The sequence below is a fragment of the Monodelphis domestica genome, chromosome 1, assembly GCF_027887165.1.
Source record: "Monodelphis domestica isolate mMonDom1 chromosome 1, mMonDom1.pri, whole genome shotgun sequence".
Classification (NCBI taxonomy): domain Eukaryota; kingdom Metazoa; phylum Chordata; class Mammalia; order Didelphimorphia; family Didelphidae; genus Monodelphis; species Monodelphis domestica.
In genome coordinates this window covers 341140266-341154184 of record NC_077227.1, presented here as the reverse complement: position 1 = coordinate 341154184, position 13919 = coordinate 341140266, and the positions used below count along the sequence as shown (strand labels likewise).

General features: G+C 35.4%; 1 long non-coding RNA gene across 1 annotated transcript in view; it reads right to left on the bottom strand.

Moving 5' to 3' along the window:
* LOC130458225 (uncharacterized) overlaps positions 1 to 13919 on the bottom strand; it is an 89026-nt gene that overhangs the window by 42774 nt on the left and 32333 nt on the right. Inside the window, exon 2 of the long non-coding RNA XR_008917331.1 lies at positions 630 to 744. This is a non-coding gene — a long non-coding RNA (uncharacterized LOC130458225). The remainder of the gene's footprint in view (positions 1 to 629; positions 745 to 13919) is intronic.

Sequence of the window (13919 nt, the reverse complement as noted above, 5' to 3'; positions counted from 1 at the left end):
ACCAATAGTGTATTAGTGTCCCAATTTTCCCACATCCCCTCCAACATTTATCATTTTCCTTTTTCATCAGATTGGCCAATCTGATAGATGTGAAGTGATAACTCAGAGTTGTTTTCATTTGCATTTCTCTAATCAAGAGGGATTTAGAGCTACTGTTCACTTTACAATACATCATGCTGCCCAACAGGATTTTTGATTTGGGGGAGAGTCCCAGAAAGGCATGGTGGTATTAGTGATGAAGCACATATCATCCCAAACATCATTTCTGCTATTGGAGATAGGCCAAAGACACTTGTTGCAAAAAAACAAAACCCCAAACTCATTTTTATCAACTTATGAAACAATCCACAAAACCTTAAATATGACAGAATAATAATGCAATGCTGGTTTGTCCCCAAACTATTTATATTTGAACTCCATTGAACAAAAAGAGAAAAAGATGATGATGATGATCATAATAATAATCACCATCATCATTGTTAATATAATGAATGACAGAACAGTTGCATCAAGGGAAATGGCTGAAACTCTAACTTCTCTACAAAACTAAAAGACAGTGAGATTGATAAAAAATACATATTTAATGGATTCAGAGTGATACATAAATAAATTTTTAAAAAACAACTTACCAGCTTCCTTGCAGATTCAAGCCTGTTTCTACCTTTCTAAAAGGAAAGAATACAAATTGCTGCTTCAATTGTGTATTTTTTTTCTTCCTCCAAAAAGAATTCAGGGCACTTATCACTAAAAAAAAAGAAAGAAAAAAAAACAGTAAACTGGTTGAAAGCATAAACCTCGTGCCCAAAAGTTCCAGAGGATTTAAAGGTCAATTGATTATTAATTGAATAATTATTGAACAAAGCTGTCCAAAAACATCATAACATTGATGCTGTCTTTGTTCGCTCTAATGAAGTCTTTGATTCATGTCTATAGTTATGGCTTGTCTATGTTATGTGAATTTATAAAATAAATCTAATTATAGTTAGAACAATAGAGTATTTTATATCCATGTGAAAACCATTCTCTTTTAAAAATATGCCACCACCAGAAGGGACCACAGATAGGCAGAATGTCTTTGATAGTAACATGTTGAATTTATTATATACTTTAAGAGAAAAGTAAATCATTCATAATAGAGAATTATAGCTTCATGTATAACCCTCTATTTCTGTTTTACTGTATATATAGAAGTGCCCATTTAACTTTTTATTAAATTCAAAAATGCAAATAAACATCATTTATCTCATTTAAACCCCAGAGTAACCTCATTTCTATAGATGTAGAATCTGAGGCTCACTAAATCCATCTTTCTGTTCTAACTTGCAATATATGACAAGACTCAAAATTGAATTGTATATATTATCTGAAAATATTAATTAACTCTGTTAATGTATTTGTCATGTCTTTCCACCTATACAAGAAGCTTCTGGATGAACTTATTACAATTCTTTGTTTAAGCACTTGTTGATTATCTGGCTAAAATTTTTCTTGAGAGTACTAGAGAATAAGAAAGAGGAAAGGAACATAAAAATATAGGAGAACAAAGAGAAGAGAGAGAGAAAAAAGGAGAGAGCTAGGGAGAAGAGAAGAGAGAGAGAGACAACAAATGAGAGACAGAGAGCTGTACTAGTCTAAAGACATCTCTCATATACTCATTTTTTAAAAATCTATTGAGATTCCAATGATGGGTAATTCCCATCCCTAAAATTAATGTGCAAGACGCACTGTTAAATATTGGGTGGTATAGAAATAAAAGAGGGAAAACTAGGGATGACTTTCAACAATGGGGGAGATGCACCACTGACCATTAAAAAGACTATTTTATGTCAGGTTAGCTCCCTTTAGCTTGCAGCATCAAATATAAAATCCTCTGACATCAAAAGCTCATCATTCTTTGACCTATTCCTACTTTTCCAGGCTTTTTACACCTTTCTCCTCTCCATGTACTTTGCAATGCAGTGGCACTAGTTTCCTTGGTGTTCTTCACACACCACATTCCATCTGTCAAGTCTGCATTTTTCCTAGCTTTCCCTCATGTCTGGAATGTTCTCCCTCTTCACCTCTGCTTCCTGGTTTCCTTAGATTCCTTCAAGTGTCTTCAAGCTGAGACTAAAGTCCCACTTTCTTCAAAAACCCTTTCCAAGTCTTCATTATTCTTAATGCTTTGCCTCTGACTATCCTAAATTAATCTTGTGTCGGTGTATATATATATATATATATATATCTTGTTTATACATAGTTGTTTGGGGGCAGTAAGTTGGTACCCTGGATAGAGTACTGAGTCTGGAGTCAGGAAGATTCCTGTTCCTGAGTTTAAATCCAGCCTCAGACACTTATTAGCTGTGTGACCCTATTCACCTTGGTTTCTTCATCTGCACAACATGCTGGAGAAGGAAATGGCAAACCACTCCAGTATCTTTGCCAAGAAAGCACCAAATGGAGTCATGAAGAATCAGACACGACTGAAAAGAATAAATAGCAAAAACATAGTTGTTTACATATTGTTTCCCCTATTAGACTGTGAGCTCCTTGAGAGCAGGGACAATTTTTTGGTTTGGATTTTTGGCTTTCTTTGTACCCTCAGCAGTTTCCCTAGTGCCTGTTACTGTGTAGGCACTTAAATGCTTGCTGACTGATTGACTTGCTGTTGGTTTCAGATCTTTGAAAGATTTTCTGCCCTTGGCAGATTCCCAGGCTCTGTTTTCCCTTCATTGGTGGATCAACCTATTTTTCTTGTTTGTCTTACTTAAAAAAGGAAGTGCTCCTTCTCTGAGAAGCTGGAAGTGTCCTGGGTCAGTGACTCAAAAGGTCTCCCTGGGGAGGAAGCCAACAATTAGGTAAAGAAGAGATGGAAATTCCAGACTTCTCTTTGTTCCACATTTTACTTCAAAAAGGCACAGAAAGTTTAGGATAAGAAGGACATTTTCCTCCCTCACCCCCCATCTCTGCTCATCACACTTCAAGGAATGCTAAGCCTCCAGCCTTAAGAGAGTATTAGACAGGACCCTTGGATTGTGCTTGGGGAAACATATTCAGGGCAGATAAAGCAGGCACATTACCAGAACCTCTGAACCGATACTTATTGAAGGTAACCTCTTAAAACAAGGAGAAGTTGGAAGAAGTTTCAGAGAGTCAAGGCCTTTGGGGAGAAATTAGCTTTGGTCAGCTAATTTCTATCATCTTTCATATTTCAAAGCCCCACCTTAGAAGTAAATTCCACAAACATTTATTTAAGGACTATTGTATACAAAATAAAGTATTTTGCCACAGAATTGTTAACATTCCCTCTGGAAGTATATAATTTTAAATGGTGTCTGTCAGTCTGATCAATTAATCTATTGATTCAATGAACATCTATTTAAGTAGTTACTACTTGTGAAGTACTTGTGAGGGATAGAAATACTAAAGTGAAAATAGTCTCTGTCTTCAAGAAGCTTACATTTCAAATAGGGTAACAAGTACACTTAAAGTAAATATGAGAATCTGGCCTCAGACACTTCCTAGCTCAGTGACCTTGGGAAAGTCACTTAACCCCCATTGTCTAGCCCTTATACTCTTCTGCCTTGAAACCAATGCAGTATTGATTCTAATACAGAAGGCAAGGGTTTAAAAAATGAAGTAAATATTAGGTAATGTAAATTAAAAATTAATATCCAAAATACTCCAGGTCTTATATTTAATAAGATTTATTAATAATAACTTGGATAAAAAGAAAAATAAAAGGTTAGAGAAACAGAGAGAGCTCACCCAGCCATGTATGTGAGGTGAAAAGAGACATCAAGGGAGGAGTTACACATAGCTTAAAAACAATAACATAATATTGCTAATGTGAATGAAGGGAAAAGGATTCTTGGGACAAGAAAAGGATTCTGGGAGATAGAGTCCAAAGGTTCAAGATTTTCTAATTACACAGCAATGGAGAGAGGGAAGGTTGGCAAGAAGATCTTAGCAAAGAGATGAGGAAAGAGTGAGTGCCAGGTATAAGGAGCAGCCAGTACAAAATCACAGAGATGGGAGATGGAATATCATATGTGGAGAATGGCAAGTGGGACAATGGGCATGAAAGGGAGTATTGAGTGGTATGTCTGGAAAGGTAGAGCTGCCTGTTTTCTATATGGCCAAGCAGAGGTGTTTTCCTCTTATTCTAGAGGCAGGATGGGAGTCATTGGAGCTTTAACCCTAAACTCGAATGATCTAATTCCACAAAGTTGATGCCCCCTAAAAACCTGGCATATCATTGATACTCTTTGAAAATGGGGAGAAAATCCACAGCCTCAAATGTCTCTATGTGAGTTAACCAAAGATGGACATTAAAGAAGGTGAACTTGAGAGCCTGATACAAAGAATCAATTCTGAACTCATAGGTGTCACTGAGACGTGGGATGAAATCCATTCCTGGAATACAGCTTTGGAAGAGGATAAACTATTCAGAAGGAAGACAATAGGTCAAAGGAAAGCTGTTTTCAAAAAGGAATAATGACTTCAGAGAGTGATGTCTTTTGACTTTCAAGTGAGTTAAATTTAAGGGAGACAGATTCCCACAAAGTGGTCAGTCTCACTCTTTCCTCCAGAGTTATCAAAGTCCCATAGCAAGGCAAAAGTCAGGCTGACTAGCCATAGCCAGGAAGCAGTGGGTGACTCTGGCATCTCCGACATCTGCTCTGGCTCTAAGCATTCCATAGCACCTGCTTCAGTCACTGGAACAAATATCTTGCTGAGCATTTTTCAGGGCTGTTCATCCATCTTTGCTGTTCACCTAACACTCAACTTTCACCTGTGGCTCCAAGAGGCTGTATTATGTCCAGCAGCCATGCCCTGGTAAACCATTTGGCAGATAGACTAAACACATTGGTGAGTTAGGGGAGGGAGTATCTACCCCAAACATGTGAAGTCTTTCCCCAGTGAAATGGGTAGATAAGAATAAAAAAGAGGTGTTGTAAGTAGAAGATATTCTGATGGGAGAAATTGTGGGAACCAAAGGGGAATGAAAATTTGGGTGTATATCAATAAACATTATTAAGTGCCTACTATGTATCAGGCACTGTGCTAAGCCATGGGTGATACAAAAAGAGGGAAAAGGCAGTCTCTGGCAGCAAGGAGCTTGCAATCTAATGCAAACAAAGCCTTTCTGTAGAAGGTGGGATTTTATCTGGGACTTAAAGGAAGCCGGGAAGATTGGTGGTCAGAGCAGAGGAGAGAGAACATTTCAGGCATGGGGCATACCCAGAGAAAATGCCTAAAGCTGAGAACTAGAAGATCTTGTTCCTGAAATAGCCAAGGAGCTCAATGTCACTGGATCAAAAAGTACATGTCAGGAAGTAAAGTTAAGGAGAAGTAAAAGAAGTAAAGAAGAACACTGGAAAGTTAGGAGGAGGTTAGGTTATGCAAGGTTTTGAATGTCAAACAGGTAATTCTGTATTTAATCCTATAAGCAATAGGGAGTCACTAGATTTTATTCAGTAGAGGGATGACATGATCTGACCTGCACTTTAGGAAAATCACTTTAGTGTGTAAATGAAGGATGTACTCGGTGAGGAAATGCCTTGAGACAAGCAGATTCACAGGTAGGCAATTGCAACAACCTAGGCCTGAGATGATGAGGGCCCATGCCAGAGTGATGGCAGTATCAGAGGAGAAAAGTGGCATATTCAAGAGATATTGCAAAGATGAAGTTAACAGGTCTTGACAACAACTTAGATATGGTGGGAAAAAGGGGTGAGAAATAGAGAGGAATCAGGATGACTCCTAGGTTGCAAGCTTGAGTAACTCAGAGGATGATGTTCCCTATAACATTAATAAAGAAGCTAGGAATTGAGGCACGGTTTAGGGGAAAAGATAACAAGTTCTATTTTGGAAACTTTAAGTCTAAGATGTCTATTGAACATCCAGTTCAGGATATATAAAAAGCAGTAAGATATGTGAAATTGGAGCTCAATAGAGAGACCAAGGCAGGAAAAGTAGATTTGAGAATCATTAGCTTTAAGATGGTGATTAAGTCCAGTCCATGGAAGCTGATGAGATCACCAAGTAAAGTACTTTAGAGGGAGAAGAGAAAAGGACCCAGGATGGAACCCTGAGAGACACCTATGGTTTGGTCAGAAGGGATAATCTAGAAGAAGACCCAGCAAAGAAGACAGAGAAGGAAAAATCAAAGAGGTACAAGGAGAACCATGAGATGGTGGCATCCTGAAAATCTAGAGAGAAAAATATAAACAGCCAGGAGGAGAGAATGAACTCTCGTGACAAAGGCTGCAGAGAGATCAAGGAGAATGAAGATTGAGAAAAGACCATTAGATTTTGCAGCCAAGAGATTGTTAGTGACTTTGGAGAGTAGTTTCAGTGGAATGATGTCAGAAGCTAGATCATGGGGAGTTTAGGAGAGAATGAGAGAAAGAGAAGGCACTTATTGTGAACATTTTTTAGGAATTTATCTAAAAAGGGCAGGGGGGATATAGGACAACAGTTAGCATGAATGGAAGGATCAAGTGAAAGGTTGTTGTTGTTTTTTTCAGGATAGAGGAGACATGAGGATGTTTGTGGGCAGTAGGAAATGAGTCAACAGAGAAGGAGAGATTTAAAATAAGTAAAAGAAGGGCAGCAAGGTGGCTCAGTGGATAGAGAACAAGACCTAGAGCCAAGAGATGTTGGGTTCAAAACTGACCTCAGTCACTTCCTAGCTGTGTGACCATGAGCAAGTCATTTAACTTCAGTTGCTTAGTCCTTACTGCTCTTCTGCCTTGAAACCAATACTTAGTAATGATTCCAAGAAAGTAAGAGTATATTTAAAAAAAGAAAGAAAAGAAAAGAAATTAAATGAAATAGTGAAAATGACAGAGAGGAGCAATCTACTGGAGGAGACAATATGAAATAGAATCTCTTGAATAAGTAGAAGGGTTAGCTTTGGTAGGGAATTGAACTACTTCATGTGAAACAGATGGAGAAGAAAGTGGCAGAATGCATCTGAGTGATAGGAGATGAGGGAGAGGAGAGAAGAATGAGTTCAGGGCAAATGGTCTCAGTTTTTTTCCTATAAATATGAACAATTTTTTCAGCTGAGAGAGTAAGAGCAGGGAGCTATGGGAGTTTGAGGAAGGATGGAAGGAGAGGCAAAGCCAGAAACTATTGTATTGGAGGAGCCAACTCACCATGTATTTACTTGTAATGTGGGCAGAACATGGGCCATGGTTGTGCCCTACTTCTGGCAGACCACTGTGCACTCATACTCATTCAACAAGAATTTTTTAAAGTACCTACAAAGTTTCAGGTACTGTCCGAGGTGCTGGAGTTACAAAGATAAAAAATGAAATTGTTCTTGCCCTCAAGAATCTTTCATTCTGCTGGGGGCAAATAATATTTCTACTGATTAACAAATTTAAAATCTATTCAAAGGAATAGCAAAGAGATTGTGGTGACAGGAGGAGTTTGCTAGAAACCAGAGGGATCCAGATAGACAATGGGAATGTGGCAAAAGCAGAGCCTTAAAGAGATCTGGGGATGCTAAGAGGTGAAAGTGTAGAGGGATCCAGAGAAAGAACTGTTGGAGTATGACTGCAGGTCAAACATACTATTTTCACTTTATTTTATTTGTGTTTTTATTTTTGTGTTCTGGTTTTATATGAGTATTCTTCCATAATAATGACCAATATGGAAATTTTTTGCATGATTATGCATGTTTAATTCATATCAAATTGCTTGTCATCTCAAGGAGTGGGAAGGAAAGGGAGGGAGGGGAACAATTTGTGTCTTGAAACTTCAGGAAATCTATGTTTAAAATTATTATCATATGTAATTGAGAAGATAAAATATTTTTTAAAAAGAAAGCATGGAAGGAGTGTGTGCCAGGCTAAAAAGGAAAGTCTGTACAAAGGCATAGAGATGGGAAATAAAGTCTTGTGGATGTAGAAAAACAACAGGTTAGTTAGAATGTAGAATGTGTAAAAGGGAATAACATGCAATGAGCTTCTAAATGTAGATTGGAGCCATAAAGATTGTCAAATATAAAATAATGGAGTCTGTATTTTATATAAAAGGCAACAGGAAGCATCTTGAGCATTGGAATATTTGGTAAGACAGCAGCTGTGTAGAGGATGGATTAGAGAGAGGAAAAATGAGGCTGGAACCCCAATTAGATGACTGGAAATAGTCTAGGTAAAAGGATAGGGCTTGTATTAGGGTATGGTTGTGAGCAATATTGAGAAGGCAGAATTACTAAGGCTTGACCTTTAATTTAATATGCAGCTGAAAGAAAGGGACAAAATGAGGGAAATTATGAAGTCAACATGGATGACATAGTAGTGCCTTCAACAAGAAATAGAGTAATATCATTAAAAATGAAGAGAGAACCATATTAAGTACCTTTCACAACTATGGATAGGAAGTGAAATTCTTTTTTCTTTATTCAAACATTTATTTTTTCTTCTCCCTGCCCCCTCAATGAAGAACTTTTAAAAAGAGGAGAAAGAAAAAGAAGGTTCTCATAACAAATATACATAGTCCAGAAAAATCAATTCCCATGTAGGTAATGTCCGAAAAAAATATATTTCATTCTGCATTTTAAATCTATCACCTTTCTGGCAGGTAACATTTGAGAATGAATTTCTCAACCAAACTATTTATGTCAGCAATGACAAAAGCAGATAATCTAGATTACACAAAATTGACAAACTTGAACAAATATAATTAATCCAACCAGGATAAAAAAAAGTAAAACAGACAATTAGGAAAAGTCTTTTGTATCAAACATAAAAGTCTAACATGCAAGAAATATAACCAACTAACAGATATATATATGAGACCAAAAACCATTTCCCAATAACTAAATGGTCAAACAGCCCAAGAATTGAAAATTATTAGCAAACAAACAAGGAATGATCCTAATCAATAATAATAATAACAAAAAAAATCAAAACAACTCTAAATTTCATCTTACACCCAGCAAATTTGCAAAAATGACAAAAGATGAGAATAGTCAATGTTGAACCTGCTATAGAAAAAGTGACAAATTATGAATTGTTGGTAGAATTGCAAGTTGATCCAACCTTTTTAGAAAGCAATTTAGAATTATCCAAGGAAAGTAACTAAAACATCCATATCCTTTGACCCAGAGACCCTACCACTAGATATATATGCCAAGGAAGTCAATGATAACAAGGTCGCTCATATACTATGCTTATAGTAGTTTTTATTGTATTAAGAATTGGAGTAGATGTCCATCAAATAGGTGATGGTTAATAAGTTGTAGTGCATGAATGCAAGGAAATATTAATGTGCCATAAGAAACAGTGGACAGGATGAATACAAAGAAGCATGAGAAGATTTATATGAACTGATGTGGACTATAATAAGCAGAATTCAGAAAATGACATATGCAGTGACTACAACAACCAATGAACAGTAACTTGAAACAAGAAAAAGTGAAGAAGGAAATCAAATTACCAGAATCAAAAAATGAAAACAAGGGAACTCACCACCAATGAAGAGGAAATTGTAGCAATAATAAGGAGGTCCTTTGTCCCAATTAAATACCAATAAATCAGACATCTAAGTGAAATGGATGAATATTCACAAAAATATAAATAGCCCCCGATTAACAAAAGAGGAAATATAGTACTGAAATAATCCCCATCTCAGAAAAGGAAATTGAACAAGCCATCAATGAATTTCCTAAGAAAAAATCCCCAGGCCCAGATGGATTCACAAGTGAATCTAACAAACATTTAAAGAACTATAAATCCAAATACTATATAAACTATTTGGGGAAAATTGGCAAAGAAGGAGTCCTACCACATTCCTCTTATGACACAAATATGGTGTTGATACCCAAACCAAGAAGAAGAAAAAGAGTAAGAAAATTATAGACCAGTTTCCTTAATGACTATAAATGCAAAAATTTTAAATAAAATATTAGCAATATCCCACAAGAGTCATTCCATAGGACCAAGTGAGATTTATACCAGAAATGCAGAATTGGTTCAGTATTTTTAAAAACTCATTAACATAATTTATCATATCAATAACAGAAATCACATGATTATCTCAATAAATGCAGAAATAGTTTTTGACAAATTATGACACTCATTCCTATTAAAAACACAAGAAAATATAGGAGTAAATGGAGCTTTCCTTAGTATTATAAAAAAGTGTATATATATATATATATATATATATATATATATATATAAAACCATTAGCAAGTATTATATGTAATGGGGAAAAGCTAGTAGTCTTCCCAGGCAGATCAGGAGTGAAGTAAGGATATCCATTATTACCACTAGTATTTAATATTGTACTAGGAATGCCAGCATTAGCAATAAGAGAGATTGAAGGAAGAAGGCAGTGTGGAAAACAAATAGAATGGTGGATCAATGGAATACATTAGATATACAATATACAGGGGTAAATGACTGTAACAATCTAGCATTTGATAAACCCAAAGATCCCAGCTTTTGGGATAAGAACTCACTATTTGGCAAAAACTGTAGGAAAAACTAGATAGTATAGCAGAAACTAGGTATAGAGCAATATCTTGCACCCTCTGCTAAGATAAGGTCAAAATGAATATATGATTTACACATAAAGGGTGATACTATGAACAAATTAGGATAGTATAGAATAGTTTACCTCTCAGATCTATGGATAAGAGAAGAATTTATGACCATTATTGAGTCATTATGAACATTACTGAGATGTAAAAGGAATTATTTTGATTATATTAAATCTTAAATGTTTTGTATAAACAAAACCATTGCAACCAAGATTAGAAGGCAAACAATAAACTAAGGAAAAATTTTTTGCATATTTCTCTGATAAAGACCTCATTTCTCATATCTAAAGAGAACTGAGTCAAGTAATGAGGAGAAAGTCCATCACAGATCTACTATTAATTAAAAGAGAGCAGTGTGGAAATGATAGGAAACTTCAAGATATTTGCAACTCTATCTAAAAATTTATGATAAAAAATCTGAATGTCATAATCTGACATTCTCTAAACTTAAGAGGAAGACAGAGTTTGAAGGTTTTGGAGAAATGGTAAGTCAGTTTTTGAGGGGGCCATTTTATAGCACTAGAAAAAATAAAAATAAAATTTATATGTGGGGATAAAAAGGCAAGATTTTGATAGGAAATAATGAAAAAAGTAAGAAGGAAGGGACATCGGTAGTACTAATTCTCAAACAATACTACAAAGCAGGACAATTGAATGTAATGGACTTCTCTACTAGCAGCAATGTAATGATCCAGGACAATTCTGAAGGACTTAGGAGAAAGAACAATATCCACATCCAGAGAAAGAACTGTGAGAGTAGAAACACAGAAGAAAAACAACTGCTTAATCACATGGGTTGAGGGGATATGATTGGGGATGTAGACTCTAAACAATCACCCTAGTGCAAATATCAACAATATGGAAATTGGTCTTGATCAATGACACATGTAAAACCCAGTGGAATTGTGCATTGGCTATGGGAGGGGGCTAAACGGAAGGGACGGAAAGAACACAAATCATGTAACCATGGAAAAATCTGCTTAATCGGTTAAATAAAAATTTAAAAAATACTACAAAGCAGGCATGATCAAAATTACTTACTGCTGGCTAAAAATAATTTGAAAAATTAGGTACACAAAATATTAAAGCAAATGAACATAGTAGCTTAGATAAATCCAGTCCCAGTCATTAGGGCAAGGATTTTTTATGAAAACTAGAAAAACTGAAAAGCACTCTGACAAAAATTAGGTTCACAAAAATTCACATCATACATCCAATAAGTTCAAAATAGTTACATCATATAGAACATTTCATATCATAAGCAAATCAGTGGATCAAAGAAGAAACTATCTTCCACAATTATGAATAAGAGAGGAGTTCATGACCAACTAATGGATAAAGAAGATCATGGAGGATAAAATGTACAATTTTGATTTCATAAAATTGAAAAGGTATTGAAGAAGCAAATCAGTGCAGTTAAAATTAGAAGAGAAACAGTTGAACAAGAGAAATCTTTGTAGCAAGTTTCTCTGGTAAAGATTTAATATTCAATATCTTAAAGGAACTGATCTAAATTTATGAAAATAATGCATTCCTCATTTGAGGCCAAAGGACATAAACAGGTAATTACAAAGGAAGAAATCTAAGCTATTGACAGTCACATGAAAATGCTCCAAATCATTAACAATTAGAGAAATCCAAATTAAAGAAACTCTTAAATGAACTGTTGATAGAATTATGAATTGATATAAAAGCTATGTACATTTACAGATAAAGACAATACATTGATTTGTTTTGCTTGGCTATAATAATTTGCTACAAGGGAAGATATATTTTAGGGTAGGGGACAAATAATGACAAAAAAGAAAAATCATTAATGAAATATTAAAAATACATGGGAATGGGGGCAGCTCAGTGGATTGAAAGCCAGGCCTAGAGATGGGAGATCCTAGGTTCAAATCTGGCCTCAGACACTTCCCAGCTGTGTGTCTCTGGGCAAGTCACTTGACCCCCATTGCCTAGCCCTTACCACTCTTCTGCCTTGGAACCAGTACACAGTATTGATTCCAAGACAGAAGGTAAGGGTTTAAAAAAAAATACATGGGAATGGACAGAGAAAAATTCAGAAAGGATATAAATGAACAAAGAAGACTTGTTGCTATTGTGTTAAATTTGTCAGGAAATGGGGATACTAATATACTGTTAGTGGAACTGTGAACTGATCCAACCATTTTGGAGAGCTATCTGGAATTATTCCCAAAGAGTTATAAAACTGGGTATACCTTTTGACCTATCAATACTACTATTATGTTTGTTTACCAAGGTAAACAAAGGGAAAGAGCCTAGCTGTCCTAAAATATTTTTTATCAGATCTCTTGGTGATGTCAAAGAAATGGAATTTGAAGGGATATCCATCATTTGGAGAATGGCTAAATAAGTTTTAACCTATAATTGAGATGGAATACCACTACACCATAATGGAATACCAGGGGGCAGCTAGGTGAATTAGTGGATTGAGAGCCAGTCCTAGAGATGAGAGGTACTGGGTTCAAATCTTGCCTGAGGCACTTCCTAGCTGTGTGATCCTGGCCAAGGCACTTAACCCCCATTGCCTAGCTTGTACCATTCTATTTGGAACCAACATATTGTATTGATTCTAAGACAAAAGGTAAAGTTTATTATTAAAAAAAATTGACAAGCAGGTTAATTTTTTTAAATCATGGAAAGACCTCCATGAAATTATGACGAGTGAAACAAACACTACCAAAAGAATATTATATATAGCAACATATTGTTTGAAGAATAATTTTTGTGTATGTCCACCTCCAGAGAAAGAACTGATTAACAGAAATAAGCAAGACATAATTATATATATATATATATATGTATGTATGTATGTATATATGTATTTTTATCAAATGTTGCCTTCTCTAGTTCAGGAAGGGGAAGGAAGGAGATATCTGGGAATTTTAATGAAATGAACTAATTAATTAATTAAAAATAAATTTAATTATGCTGTAAAGAAAACCTGTGTAACTAGACTACACAATTCATTTAGGTTCTCTGTTTACTGAAATGTTCATATTTGCTTGCTTATGTTTATTTTGCAATAAAAAATTTTTAAATTAAAAAAGTACACACCATTTAAAAATATTTAGCTTCCTTCCTCCCTTACTTTTCTTCCTTCCTTCCTTCTCTTTCTTCCTTCCTTCCTCCCTCCCTCCTTTCCTTTTTTTCTTCCTTCCTTCCAAAAGGAAGGATATTAATCACTTAGAGAGTATCCAGAAGAAAGCATTCATAAAAATTATGCCATATGAAGATCAGTCAAAGGAACTAGAAAATTTTAGGTTAAAGAAAAGGAAACATGGTAGCTGTATTCAAGTATTTGGAGGATTATCATATGGAGGGAAATTATACTTGATCTGCTTGGCCTCAA